The sequence below is a fragment of the Pinus tabuliformis genome, chromosome 9, assembly GCF_031772625.1.
Source record: "Pinus tabuliformis cultivar Carrire ecotype Pingquan chromosome 9, CPIR1, whole genome shotgun sequence".
NCBI classification, from domain to species: domain Eukaryota; kingdom Viridiplantae; phylum Streptophyta; class Pinopsida; order Pinales; family Pinaceae; genus Pinus; species Pinus tabuliformis.
Window position 1 is genome coordinate 1736889703 of NC_142307.1, and position 15232 is coordinate 1736904934.

The window sequence follows — 15232 nt, forward strand, 5'->3', positions numbered from 1 at the left end:
TATATCAGAACCTTTGAAAACTAGAAAAGTAAACAATCGATCTGAAGCAGAGCCTAAGTTCGCGAAAATAGGAGACTATTGGGATGAATATACAGTGGATAAGGTGGTGGAAACAGAGGGATATTGCACTCTGTTGAGCATGACCAAAGACATAAGGGTGAAATTAGCCGTGTTTCCACTTTAGACTACCCATGCACTACATCAAGGGGTCTCGTACAAGCTTAGAATCAGAGAGCAACATGCACTTGTAGTAATCAGTGAGGTTAAGGTAAACAACCAATAGATGTTTGATGATAAGGATTAGGCCCTTAAAGAAAAGGAAGAGTTGGAAAAACGAAGGCAGAGCCTGAAAGAAGCAATTACATAGGCGTGTAATTTCGTCCTAGAGTTACATATTTTGGAAGATGCCACAGCTACAACTAAGATCAGGAAATTGGTTTCTGCACTCCACAAATCAAAAAAAGAGATAGGCAGAGTCACATTTGACTTCTAGATGAAGATACCATAATTACAATTGAAGCTATAGCCAACTACTCCGCTAGAGTTTAGGGAGCAATGCGATGCAACCATTAAAGAGCATATGAATACTCTAGAGGTTACAGTTAAAGGATGTGACTTTCTCCTTAACCATGCCATGGAATTATGGGACACTTTGCAGGAGGACCCAAATCTACCGAGGTTAAGTATAGAAATCAGAGAGGCCCAATAGAAATATGATGAGATCACAGTGACTACATGCACATTGGCACCAGTTCAGCACTTCACGTGCCTACAGGAAGGGAAGATGATATAGGCACAAGTACAGGAATTGCAAAAAAAAGAATCAATGTTAAAGGCTTAGGTTCAACCTTGGAAAGAAGAGGCCAATGAAACTTCATAGACCATACAGGAGAAGCTGAAATCTCCATAGTAGAATCATAGGACCATGTAGCTTGTGGTAGAGGGACCAACTACAGAAAATTTGGTCGAAGAGGTGAAGAAGGTTGGAGTACAAAGTACCGCGGAGCTGAACGCATTGAAGCAGCAGTTTAGTGAGCTCTGCCACAAAGTTGAGAAGCCAGCTAAGTGACTCAAGGGTGAGTCACCATATTTGTGTTGGGGGTCCTGTTGGGATAAGGTTCCTAGGGTCAATTTTTGGGTTATTTTAATCAATTTTTGAACATAATTTTGTAAATAATGTAAAGTCTCCGTGAAATGTGGAAGTGGAGCGTGCAACTAAGTAGAAGTCAAAGAGGCTTTAGCCCCTTATATGGGTAAGTGATAGGATGGTTTTGAGACTCACCCATAGGCTGCGAGCCATGGTATTATATTAGAGAGGTTATAAATATTTGATTCATAGCGAGTTTATATATAGAACTTTTGGAGAAAAAAATTGTAAGGGCAATTACTAAGGCAGGGAAGCTCTAAATTCCTGTACTTAGGTGAAAGGGGAAGGTTCCTGCAGCTAAGTGTGTGGAGACCTTGGTAAGCCGGAAACTGAGTGTGTGGGCCCTTGCAACTGGGTGCACAGTGTGGAAGAGTCTGTAATTTGAACACTAAATCTAATCAAGATTGGTTTTGGACCAAATATATTGCATATGTGCCTTGTTCTTACTTCTATTCAAGTTTAAGCATTATTTCTCAATGATCTGTTTTCTATGAAATAAAGTATAATTTATGTGTGAATCTGTTAAATATTAATATTGATGCTTGAAGAATGTAATGAACTATTTTTGTAGATGTAGTAAATAAACCTGTTATGGTAACTATTCAAAGAAGGTAAATCTGCGTGAAGGCATATCTAGGTTTAATGTTTACTAAGTGAAAGCTGTAGGTCTACTTAGTTTAGGTCAAAAAAGCCTGCTCGTAGACCTTCGTGAAGGTCTAGAAGCCATCTGGACAGAGTTGCAGTTTTGGACCATAGGAAGATATAGATTTGCATGAAGGCTAATGTGAGCTACAAGGGCTTTAAAATACATATCACACATTCTCTAGATGTACAAACCTGGTTTTAGCATCCCCCAATACTATTTTAGGTGAGACTGCAGCTTGCGCTATGTAGGTTGTTTCCAAAAGGGCCAATAGTTAGGGTTTTATTGGTTGGTGCGATTAACTCCAAACCTAGGTTAGCCCCCTTAATCCAACATCCATTTTATGTATTTATATTCATAGCTCCTGAAAGAGTAATATTGTTCCTTGATGGTGCCTCAAAATGAATTCCAAGTGGATGCTACTGAAAATAGTGAGCATTCCTTGTCTTTCTACTCACAGTAGGTTTCCCACTATTCCTTGATGTGGGGCGTGACTTTCAGGAGTGTAAAAGTAATATTTTTGATATTGGAAAAATTATGGACCAAAAAATATCCTTCTAGCATATTTAACCATTTATCTACAACATTTTTTTTATTTTGCCTTCAAATATAGGAATTTGAAAATTAACTTGTACCTTAAAGGGGGATGCACCTCTGAAGTTACTGCTAGATGGAGATGCTTCACTCGCTGATATCTACCGAAGGATTTGGGAAACATTATCCATCAACTCATTCCTTTGTCACTCAAGGGCCTATTTGAGTAAAATTTTGAAAGTATCTACTACTCCCTTGTATTTATTTTCATTTTCCATGGGAGGTCATCAGGCGTTGTGGTTAGCAAGTCCAATCGTATAATGGTTCAACCTATTCAAGTCCTAACTCCTTATACCCTGACCTCATTTGGGACATGCATAGAAAAATAATGAAATAGAAGGATGCTTTGATACCACTGACCCTAATTTATGTAGGAATAAAATGAAATAAAAATTTAAACATAAACATAGAGCTACAACAAAAACTAAACTTTAATTAATTAATGACAAATACTAAAAATTATTTACATTCAAAATGGAAAAAAACTAGCTTAGGTGATGGTTACTTATATTTGGGAAGAGATGTGACAAATATATGTCTTCTAAACTATGTTACAATGAGGCTCAAAGGCATTTTTATCATAAAGAAGAAGTTTGAAACCTTAATCGTAGAAGATGAAGTGCCAAAGGTTTTAGGCCCTGTTAGGGTAAGTTGGACCACCAACTTCCCGAGGTCATAACTTTCGCATACAATATTCGTTTGACTATCATAATACCTCATTTCAAAGATCTCCATTAGTAGGAAAAATTTATACATGTGAAACAAACACCTATGCTTTTATGGACTCATTTTTATTTGAAACTGTCTTTTAGGACCTAGAAATGACTCCAGAATTTTAGGACCTAAAAAATACCAAAACCAGTAAATTGTGCTACAATTAAGGAAACTGAAAGAAATATTTTTGGAGGTCCAAGTAGAACAGGCAATTGGCCACCAATATCCACTTTAATCAATCCTCCCCCATTAGGAAGCAATGGTCCCCATTGTGTTGAGTGCCTCCATGAGATGGGGAAATTTCTGTTGAACTTGGTCCTTAGTGAGCCACTTCCCCTAATATAGGAGCTGGTCAACTTTGACAACTCAATATATTTGGATCCTCTATTTGTGAGTGTTCTTGATATTTGTGTCCATGATCCAATCAGGTGTGGAATGCACAATTCCATATGGGTTGAGCTCTATTGGTGTCAGCTTCTCAACAATGTTTGATGTGTCCAGTAATGGTGGAAAGTAGGGTCAAAGGAGGTCCATATTGAATATAGGTACAATTCAAGGACTGGGGGGATATTGAGCTAATGCATTCTCTCATACAACATTGATGATGGTGTAAGGCTCGTATCAAAGTGGTTGAAACTTCCTATGGGTTCTAATAAGGTGTTATTTCTGCAAATGTAACCAAACTTTCTTTTCCACCTATGACTCATGTGGAACGTGATGTTGATCATGTCATTGTTTGTACATGGCATTGGATCTATCCAAGACATAGTGTACTTGCTGGTGGATGTGGTGAATTCACTCAATAAATCTGGTGGCCTATTCAGCTTCGGACTAAACATGTGCAAATTCTTCCTTTGTAGATGAAAAAGGTAGTGCAACATCAAGGCGACATAATGGTCGAAATCCCAAGCCCACTTGAAAGGGGTTGTGTCTATATGAGCTATGGAGAGCTTTGTTATCGCTGTGTTGCACATAGGGAAGACTCGCGTCCCATGTTTGTGGATGCTTATAGTTATACATGCATAATATGTGCACAATCATCATGTTGACAACCTTTGTCTTTCCATCAGTTTCGGAGTGGAATGTATTTGAATTGGTGAGATTAGTGTCTAATAATGACTAGAGGCTTGACAAAAATATTTTTAGGAACCTACTATCCCGATTTGATATAATGTTTTACGAGACCTCATAATGTACCCATACTAGCTCAAATAAGGGTTTGGGAATGGCTTATGTTGTGATACTCTTCTTGTAGGAAACCAATATTTCCATCTTAAAAGATTTGTCTATGACCATAAATACATTTTCGTTACTGTGATTGGCAGAAGGAAGGCTAGACATATAGTCCATGGAGATGGATTTCGAGGGTCTGTTAGGAGCAAGAAGAGGAGTATATAGGCCTTGATTTCTAATGCTTGGCTTGGCGATAACACAAGAAGTGGAGGATCTGATATATTTTCCGACATCCTATCAGAGACTTGGATAATAAAAATAATTATGTGGTACTGCCATTGTCTTCTCTACAGAAAAATGTCTCGTGACCTGACTATAGTGTGATTCCCAAATCATCGTGGCATGCTTGCTTAAAGGAACACAAAGTTAACCTAGGTGGCATAATAGTGTGTATTAGAGGTGGAGGTCTAGAACTTTCTTTCCATCCATCAACATCTGGTATGTGGTGGAAAATATTGTATTATTTTTTCAAAATTCTGGAAATCCATAATTCTTTTTCCCTCAAGAGTCAATCCCAGTGGTCAGTGCCACAACTAGTAGCGGACTGAGGAAATATTCAACATTATTGGTGCTTCCCTTCTTTAACTTAATGTTCATATGAAATTGTTGAAGACATGTGGACCATTTCTGATGGTGTTCATTTTATAACTTCCCTTGTGTCTATATAGACTGAAGAAGTCAGTTATTAGTGTGGATGATGTTGACATAGGTTGTCATTGATGTCAATATGGCAATATTCTAGATACTAGATGATCCATGAAGGGGAAGTAGAGCAAATCCATGAAGAGACAGGAGCAAGGCCATTAGGAAAGCCAAGCCATGAGTAAGAGTATGTTAACGGAAGAGTTAACAAAGGAGGCATATCAAAGCTATCACTTATGCCTAAGAGTATTGCAGAACATCAGAAAAGTCGAAAGCCATCAAAGTATGAAGGTACAGAGAAGACATTGGAGAAAGAGGAGCCACATTGGAGGAGCATTGCATGTAATACATGCCCAAGAAGAACCGAGAGTAAGAAGTCATCAAAAGAGGAGTTAACATATCATAGGAGCATAAACAATGCTATCGGAGCTACAGGAGGAGCCATATATATGCCAAAGAAGAACTATTGGAGGAGCCATATATATGCCAAAGAAGAACTATTGGAGGAGCCATATATATATGTCATATATATGCCAAAGGAAGAACTATTGGGAGTATCGCATATGCCAAGAGTATAATGAAGGAGTACAAAGAGCGGAGGAGTATATATATATATATAGACGATATAATAACACGGACCTTAATAGGTTATAGCAACAATCCTTAATATGACATCGTATCCGTGTTCAATAGCTAACTGGCGGGTTTGTAACAGTGGCAGTGGTTTTCAGGCAAACTCAAGGCTATAAGTGGTATTTAGGGTTGATCACTTGATACCATTCATCAACTGACACATGGAAAGAGAAGGAGAGAGGAAATCGCCTTATCGGGTGGGTAATCCTCGTGCATGTAGCTCACCCAATATCGTTGTCGAGCATTGGATCAAATACGGTTTTGATCTATGGTGCAGGATCATCGAGCAGCTTTGTTGGTCGGGTGTAATATCAATTGTCGGATGGGATGGTAGGATCTACAGTGGAGGATTGATCTAGAAAAGGGTAAGCATCGATAAATGCACCAAGGCTATGGAAAAGTAGAAAATGCAAGTTCCCGTATGTTTGTGTATATTTCAATTATACGAGGGTTATAATAGAATTAAAGGGAAAACTACTGAATGCTATATACTATGGACCCAACGGATGTATTCACAACCAATTGATATCATATCATGTCCGCCTCATCGGAATTATCATATCATAAGTCTTAATGGGATGCCACATTGAAATAGCCGATTGCGATATATAGTTGTGGACCCGATAGTCCTATTATATCGCGCCCCAACGATATATCGCATCCCTCATGTCGGGAGTTATGTATCACAGAGTTTAAAGCCTGTGTCACATTAAAACTATGATTCTGATAATAACGCGGACCCAACTACACCATTGCAATATGATTTAACATATTATCACATCCATCGCATATCGCATATATTGTAAAGCCTTGCCACTCTATAAAGCGCCAATTGCGATAAAGGTGTGGAGGAGAAAACCCGATGAAGTTATAGATGCGGGTATAATGCATTTCAATTCTGGCCTTAAGAATTTCGGTCGAGTTTTTCAATATATTCTTGTGTAGTTCAATATTTGTATTGCCCAGATTCTTTTAGGCCAAAAGCTTATAATAACAGTTCTGATAGTTCAATGGACCTAAACGATGGTGATTGCAATTGCGATGGTGATGTGGCAGGTGGGGCCTCCTGATTGGTATGGTCTCTCTGTAAACAGTAAAGTCCTGTGTATGAATGTTATTAAAGAAAAAAAGGGACCTCTCTGATATTGTTTAATAAGCATCATTGCCTGTGTAATTTGTCCTACTCTTCTGAATTAACATGCTCATGAAGCATTGGTTAATTTGAATAGGCAGAGGAAACTATAGTGATCGAGGAGGGAAGCAGAAGGATCAAGCGAGCATAGAGGAAACTACAGCAACCGAGGAGGAAGTCAAAGAGCCAGCAGAAAGAGGTAACCGACGGTCAGAGGCATCAAGAAGATACAAAAACGAAGGACAAGGAAACTTGAATGTTGTTGTTGAAAAACCTAGAAGAAACAGAGGTATCCGTAGGTCCAGCAGGACAGAAAAGGGCCGAAGGCCCAACAGAACAGGAGGCATTCGAAGGAAGAGCATCTTTGTTGATCGTGTTACCCTGTGGAAGACTTATACCTATGATGAATTAATCAGGTACACAATGTAGTGTATAAAACATTTTTTTGATGTAATAAATAATGATTTATCTGGCATTGTTTGAAGGGAGAAGTAGCCAGTAGAGAAGCAGTCATGCTGAAGCATTTACTGTGATAGTGAGAACATATGCTTGAATAGAAAGTTGGTTCTTGTGCAAAGCTTAGTGCAGCTAATAGTAGACTCACTAAAGCTATGTGGAGACATTATTAGAGATCTTGATGGCTATTGCAGATTCTGTGTGGATAGTATGAAGAGTTGTAAAGACTCCTTCATAAGAAGATCGGTTGCCATTGATGTTGTAGCATGGATACTACAGTGAAGTTGTAAATAGATAGAACTCAGTAAAGAAGAGTCCTGATAGCAGAATATAAATATCAAACATGCCTTGAAAAGATTGGGTCAGAACCCTTGGGGTCGGTGCTTCAAAAGTAAGAACGATTGGTATCCTTGGGGTTGGTGCGTCAGAAGTAGGAAGGATTGGTGTCCTTGGGGTTGGTGCCTCAGAAGCTGGAAGGATTAGAGTCTTTGAGGTTGGTGCCTCAAAACTAGAAGGATTGATGTCTTGGGAGTTGGTGCTCCTAAGTCCAAGGTTGGTGCCTTAACAAAAACAGAGTTGGTGCTTTGGAGGTTGGAGCCTCACAAAAGTCCAAGTTGGTGCTTGGAAACTTATTACAACCATTTATATATTGTATCTATTTTACTGCAAATATTATATTAATAAAATCATTTATTCTTGTTGTTCATCTTGTTTTTTGAATATAAATGTTTTAATTGGTAAAACAATAGTTGAAAAAGAAATACTGATTCAACCCCCCTCTCAGGATTTCCAACAGATGATCATCTCCTTCCCCATAATGTAATTATTCATTATTAGCAAGCCTTCATGATGGAGTATATCTCTTTATCATAAGTGTGGTATTTCTGAATTGTATCGAAGAGTGTCTCACTGGGGTAGGCCACCAAATTCCCTTGTTAGGTAAGGACTACACTAATAGCACAGTCAGAGGCATTAGTCTGAATTTCAAATGGTTTTTGAAGGTATGGCATTGTAAGCACTGGTGAAGAGCAAAGGTGATGCTTTAACTCAAAGAATGCATTATTTTAGGACTTAGACCATAAAAAAAAATTATTTTGCTTCGCCCTTGGTAACTTGACTAAAAAGCCAAGTGATATGAGAGAATCCAAAAATGAACCTTCTAAAGAAATTGGCAAGGCCCAAAAAGTTGCGAAGCTCTGATAGAGTGGTCAAGGCTAACCATTCTAGAATGAATTGGATCTTAGTTAGGTCCACATGCATGCATTTCTCATCAATGATGTAACCTAGATATTGGACCTAGTTCATGCCAAAGGACATACCAAATATGCTACAAGTTTTCTTCCCAACTCTTGTCGAAGATGAGGACGTATTCTAGATATAAAACCATGAACGAGTTGGTGAAGGCCCACAAGACGTCATCCATCAGCCTCATAAAAGTTGCAGGGGCATTTTTCAACTTGAAGGGCATAACCAACCATTCAATAAGGCCCTCCTTGGATTTGAAGACAGTCTTTGTAAAGTTTTGTAGATGTTCTATGCTAAGAGCAATTTCACTTTTCTCACAGCAATCATACAAGTAGATAAGCAAAATGCAGATAGAACATATAAGCAGATCTTACAGAAGACAAATCAGAAACAAGAAAAATGTATGTGTTTGTTTCGGCGGTCAACAGGATGCTTCAACCAGCAAAGTCTCCTTTGGTCAACCAGCCCAGCATGTGTCACAACAACCTTCCAACCAGTAGATGAGTCAACCCAAGTCAGTTCTACAAAAGTCAACGCTGTCTTGAAAAGTCAATGCAGGGGCAGCAAGCTAAAAGTCAACGCAGCAACAAAACGGTCAACCCTTTGACCTCGATTTTTGTGCCAGGTAGTATGGCCTTCAAAAATCGAACCTCCCACAAGTTTTCAGCTTGTTTGGACCAAGCGTTGACGAAAGTCAATGCTGGTCAAACTTCTGCGAAACCCTAGCAGCAGAAAAATCCTCTTCGTCCTTCCCACGTGTGGCTGAAATTCGTCCTCCAGGTAGCTCGTACTTTTTAGGATGAGAGAGGAAGATGTGAGTTGTGTTGTGATCAAATTCTCTCCAACTTTTCCTGTATATATATATCCATCAATGAGGGTGTGTGACACATCTGTTGGGCATGTGAGCCTACATTACAAAACTGGCTGACCTTTGCACATATAATTTATTAAGAATAATAAATTCAAAATATAAGTTCTGCTCATCGGATTAAGACTATTTTTATATGGATTTTACACCTCTCAGAAAGAGGAATCCAACAAAAATATTAGCCTCTTAATCTGAGCATCAGAACATGGAGTTTGGACCTAGTTGTCCAAATTTAACACTCCCTCTCAACTAGGGAGAACTCCATCTATTAGTGCAATTAACATCGTGAGTCATCCCGCCGAAACTTGCTTTGCTGGCTTCTTTATTTCATAACAGAAGTGGGTCAGTCACAAAGACATCATTCCCCGACTGACATAATCAGTCCAGAGGTCCCAGACCTCACAAATCTTGATCCCAGATCAAGTGGTTGGACCATGCCATCCTAGATAGAGAGTACGGAAATCTCTGATGCGTCCATCAGTCTTTGCTAATAGTCTCTAGCTTTTCCACACCTCATTGGCCAAATGAGAGGTACTTCCCATGAGCCCTGAACTCAATGGGTAGGATGCATACGGGGCACAGATTAAATGAGTGGCGAACCAGCTCAATAATCACAAGGGTGGGGCAGAAGCATTATGAGTGCTTATAGCTCCGAGAAGCTATCCCCAAAGCCCCCCAGAGCTCCCAGATCTCATCGTCCAACAGGACCCATATCATAGGGTCTTTCCACGACACCAAGACTCTCACGGAAGGTTAGGAACTTGACCTTCCCCAGGGGCTTAGTGAGAATATCCGCGATCTGCTCATCAGTTCCTATATGATCGAGTCTTACGGCGCTTCGCTGTACCATATCCCGGATAAAGTGGTACCTGATATCAATATGCTTGGATCGGTCGTGGAACACAGGATTCTCAGTCATACGAATCCCACTCTGATTATCACAGAGTATTACAGTGGTATCTAGCACATGTTGGAACAACTCACTAAAGAGCTTCCTCAACCAAACTGCTTCACAACAGGCCATACTAGCAGCAATGTATTCGACCTCCGCGGTGCTCAAAGCCACCGAATTCTGCTTCCTGCTCATCCATGAGATCAAAGCAGAACCAAGATTGAAACAGCATCCATATGTGCTCTTATGATCCACCACACTGCCAGCCCAATCGGCATCAGTATATCCCCGGAGTATCACACTCCCGACAGTGTATCTCAGCCCATGGTTTATCGTGCCCCGAAGATATCTCAAAAGATTCTTGGCACCAACCCAGTGAAAATGATGAGGCTCAACCATCTGTTGACTCAAAGTATTCACTGCAAAACATATGTCCGGACGGGTGTTCACTAAGAACATCAAAGCTCCTATGAGTTGACGATACTCAGTAGGATTGGCCAAGATAGGCCCTGCAGCGCTGCCACTCAACTTCTTAAAGTTGAGTTCCATTGGTGTCGACACGGACTTACAGTCCACCATCCCAAATCTTTCCAGAAGCTTCACAATATACTTTCCTTGAGAAAGGAAAATCTCTCCAGGTCTCTGCCAGATCTCGAGGCCTAGGAAATAGTGCATCAGTCCTAGGTCTTTCATCTCGAACTCAGCAGCAAGCTCCCTCTTACATTGATGAATGAGAGGGTCATCACCTGTCAGGAAGAGGTCGTCCACATACAGCACTAGAATGAGAGGCTTTCCTTCCTCAACCTTAAAGTAAAGGTTTGGATCAGCATTGCTTTGAGTGAAGCCCAGCTTCATCAAGTAACTATCCATCCTCTCATACCAAGCTCTGGGAGCTTGCTTTAACCCATAGAGGGCTTTCTTCAACCTGCAGACATAAGTGTCTTGATCTTGAACTTCAAATCCCAGAGGTTGTTCTACATACACCTCTTCCTTTATTGCACCATGCAGAAAAGCGGTCTTGACATCCATCTGATGAAGACTCCATCCTTGTGTAGCAGCAAGGGCTATGATGGATCGAATGGTGGTATATCGAGCCACAGGTGCAAATATATCGTCATAGTCAATTCCTTCCTTTTGAGAGAAGCCACGGGCAACAAATCTCGCCTTAAACTTTTCAGCACTCCCATCAGATCCATGTTTAATCTTGTAGAGCCATTTAGCGGTGACAACAGATTTGTCCTTCGGTCTCGGGACCACATCCCAGACATCATTCTTCATAATAGCCTCATATTCTTCATGCATAGCATCCTTCCAGACTTGATGCTTGATGGCTTCTTCAAAAGATCCAGGTTCAGATTGTATAATAGTACTCATGGCAGCTAGATACCCTTGTTATCTACACGGCTTCTTGCTTTCTCGGAATGCTCCCCTTGGGGCAGCATGACCCTCAGCATCTTCGAGGGTGTCCCTGAGCCATGATGGCCTCTTTCCTAGAGAAGGGGAAGGATCAATAGGGTCCATTGGCCCTTCAACATCAGGCATAGTCTCATCCTGGGGTTCTTCCAGATTTCTAGGTCTTTCTTCATGGTTTTCTTCAGATCTAGGAAGATCTACTACTTTCTTCAGGGAAGCATCTTCGTCAAAAGTGACATCATGGCTTATCTCTACTTCCCTTTGACCAGGTACATAGACTCTATATGCCTTAGAAGTCTCACTGTAGCCCACAAACATTCCTTTCTTCCCAGTAGCATCCAGCTTACTTCTCTTTTCTTTCCACACATGAAAATAGACAGGACATCCAAAAATTCTAAAATGTGAGACATCAGGTTTCTTACCAGAGAAAACCTCTTCGGGAGTTTTGGAGTCCAAAGCAGAATGAGGGCATCGGTTTTGAATGTACACAGCAGTATTTGCAGCTTCTCCCCACAGAAACTTTGGAAGACCCTGGTCACATAGCATGGCACGGGCAGCTTCCACAATAGTCCTATTCTTGCGTTCAGCAACACCATTCTGCTCAGGAGTATATGCAGTGGTAGTCTCCCTCTTAATGCTAGCTTCCCTGCAAAAGTCTTTGAACTCATTTGACTCATATTCAGTGCCATTGTCAGTCCTCAAAATCTTGATCTTCTTTCCGGTCATATTTTCCACCAAGGCTTTGAAGGTACGGAACCACATGAAAGCCTCATCCTTCTTCTTCAAGAAGTATATCCAGGTTTTGCGAGAGAAGTCATCAGTAAATGTCATATAGTAAGAACATCCCCCCAGGGATGTTAAAGGCAACATACTGGAAAGATCAGAATGGACCAGTTGCAATTTCTCAGATGTCTTTGTGACACTTGAGGGGAAAGGTCCCCTTGTATGTTTTCCTTCAGCACAGCCCTTACATACACCTTTATGATTATTTCCAAAATCAGGCATCCCTATCACCACCTTCCTTGCTTTGGGAAGAGCCTTGTAATGAAGGTGTCCAAATCTTCGGTGCCATAGTTCGGTTTGACGGATAGTATCACAAGTCATAGCTCCCAACGGACTCCCTCCAACCTGGTAGAGTGTACCAACTCTAAAACCAATTGAGATAGCTTCCTTGAAGCTCTTCTTCCACATGAGTACCTTTCCATCAGAGAAAGTTACATTGAATCCTTTGTCTTCCATGGCAGATACAGACACAAGGTTCTTCTTCAATTTGGGTACATAGAGTACATCTTGTAGATGGAGGACTTGTCCTTGAGACAAGTGGAGGGTCACAGTCCCAGTCCCTTTCACAGGATAAGTGGCATTATCCCCAAGGATAATTTCTAGATTAGTATCCCTTACAACCATGTCAGAAAGTGCTTCCTTGAATCCGGTGATGTGTCTTGAGGCACCATTATCGATTAGCCAGACATCCATAGTGTCGGGCAGAGATGCAGCTGAGAGAGCAGATATTAGAATATACTCATTTCTTTTATCAACAACATTAGACTCCTCATACCTGGTATTTCTGGTCCTTTTAGAAGGTGGATGGTTTCCTTCAAGGTGAGCCTTCCTCTTTCCTTTGGATTTGTCATTTCTTTGATTCCCATTCCTTCGGTTGTTGTTGTTGTCGTCACTATCGGGAGAATTCTTCTGGAAGGGGCATTCTCTAGCATAGTGTCCAGTCCTATGGTAGGTGAAACATTTACCCTTCTTCTTTTGAGTCTTAGTCCTTCCTTTGTCCTTGGAACCACCAGAGTTCTTCTTTCGGGAATGAGCAACATAGGCAGCATTTCTTTCATTATCAAATTCCTTCATCCTTGTTTCTTCTTGCATACATCTAGACAGAAGCTCATCAAAGTTAGGGATGGTATTATTGTTGAGAATGGTAGTTGTGAATACTTTCCATTCATATGGAAGTCCTTCAAGTGTGGTGAGAACCATCTCACGATCAACTATTGTCTCCCCAATAGCTAGCAGATTGTTCCTAGTTTCGGTCAACTTCATAAAGAAAGTTTGAATAGACTCGTCTCGGCCCTTCTTCATATTCTTCAACTTGTTCTTGAGGAATAGCACTTGGTTCACATTGTTTACTCGGAACATAAGTATCAGTTTGTCATACATCTCCTTGGATGTGCCTAGTTCAGATATGTAGGCAACCAGACTCTTATTTATGGATTCCCTGATCAGCAGTTTTGCTCTGATTTCTCCCTTCTTATACTTGTGTTTAACAACAGCAGAGGCATTTGATGGAGGTTCTTGAATCTTCCCTGTCACATGATCTAGGAGATCATGATCTTCTAATTTGAGATCTAATAACATCTTCCAGGCATGGAAGTCATCACTTCCAGTAAGCTTGTCATTCTCCCTGAATTCAAGCTTAGAGGAATCCATTTCCTTCGATGATGATTGCTATAGATAGAGTTTGTCTTCACCTCAGCTCTGATCCCATGTAAAGTTTTGTAGATGTTCTATGCTAAGAGCAATTTCACTTTTCTCACAGCAATCATACAAGTAGATAAGCAAAATGCAGATAGAACATATAAGCAGATCTTACAGAAGACAAATCAGAAACAAGAAAAATGTATGTGTTTGTTTCGGCGGTCAACAGGATGCTTCAACCAGCAAAGTCTCCTTTGGTCAGCCAGCCCAGCATGTGTCACAACAACCCTCCAACCAGTAGATGAGTCAACCCAAGTCAGTTCTACAAAAGTCAATACTATCCTGAAAAGTCAACGCAGCAGCAAAACGGTCAACCCTTTGACCTCGATTTTTGTGCCAGGTAATATGGCCTTCAAAAATTGAACCTCCCACAAGTTTTCAGCTTGTTTGGACCAAGCGTTGACCAAAGTCAACGCTGGTCAAACTTCTGCGAAACCCTAACAGCAGAAACCCTAGCAGCAGAAAAATCCTCTTCGTCCTTCCCACGTGTGGCTGAAATTCGTCCTCCAGGTAGCTCGTACTTTTTAGGATGAGAGAGGAAGATGTGAGTTGTGTTGTGATCAAATTCTCTCCAACTTTTCCTGTATATATATATCCATCAATGAGGGTGTGTGACACATCTGTTGGGCATGTGAGCCTACATTACAAAACTGGCTGACCTTTGCACATATAATTTATTAAGAATAATAAATTCAAAATATAAGTTCTGCTCATCGGATTAAGACTATTTTTATATGGATTTTACACCTCCCAAAAAGAGGAATCCAACAAAAATATTAGCCTCTTAATATGAGCATCAGAACATGGAGTTTGGACCTAGTTGTCCAAATTTAACAGTCTTCCATACATATGTGGGTTCTAGTGGAACCTGGTGATAATCACACTTCAAAAAAATATTGTTGAAGTACTTGGCCCCCTTAAGCTGGTCAAGAAGGTCATCAATCCATGGGATTGGATACCTACTCCTGACGGTAATTTTTCTAGTCCCCAATAATTAATGCAGACCCTCCAAGTCCTATCCTTCTTATGTGTGAGTACAATTGGGCTCCCACAAGGTGAGGAACTTTGCTGGATGTGCCCCTTTGGTAGAAACTCCTAGATCTACCTCTTGATTTCTTCACTTTCCAAAAAAGAGAGAA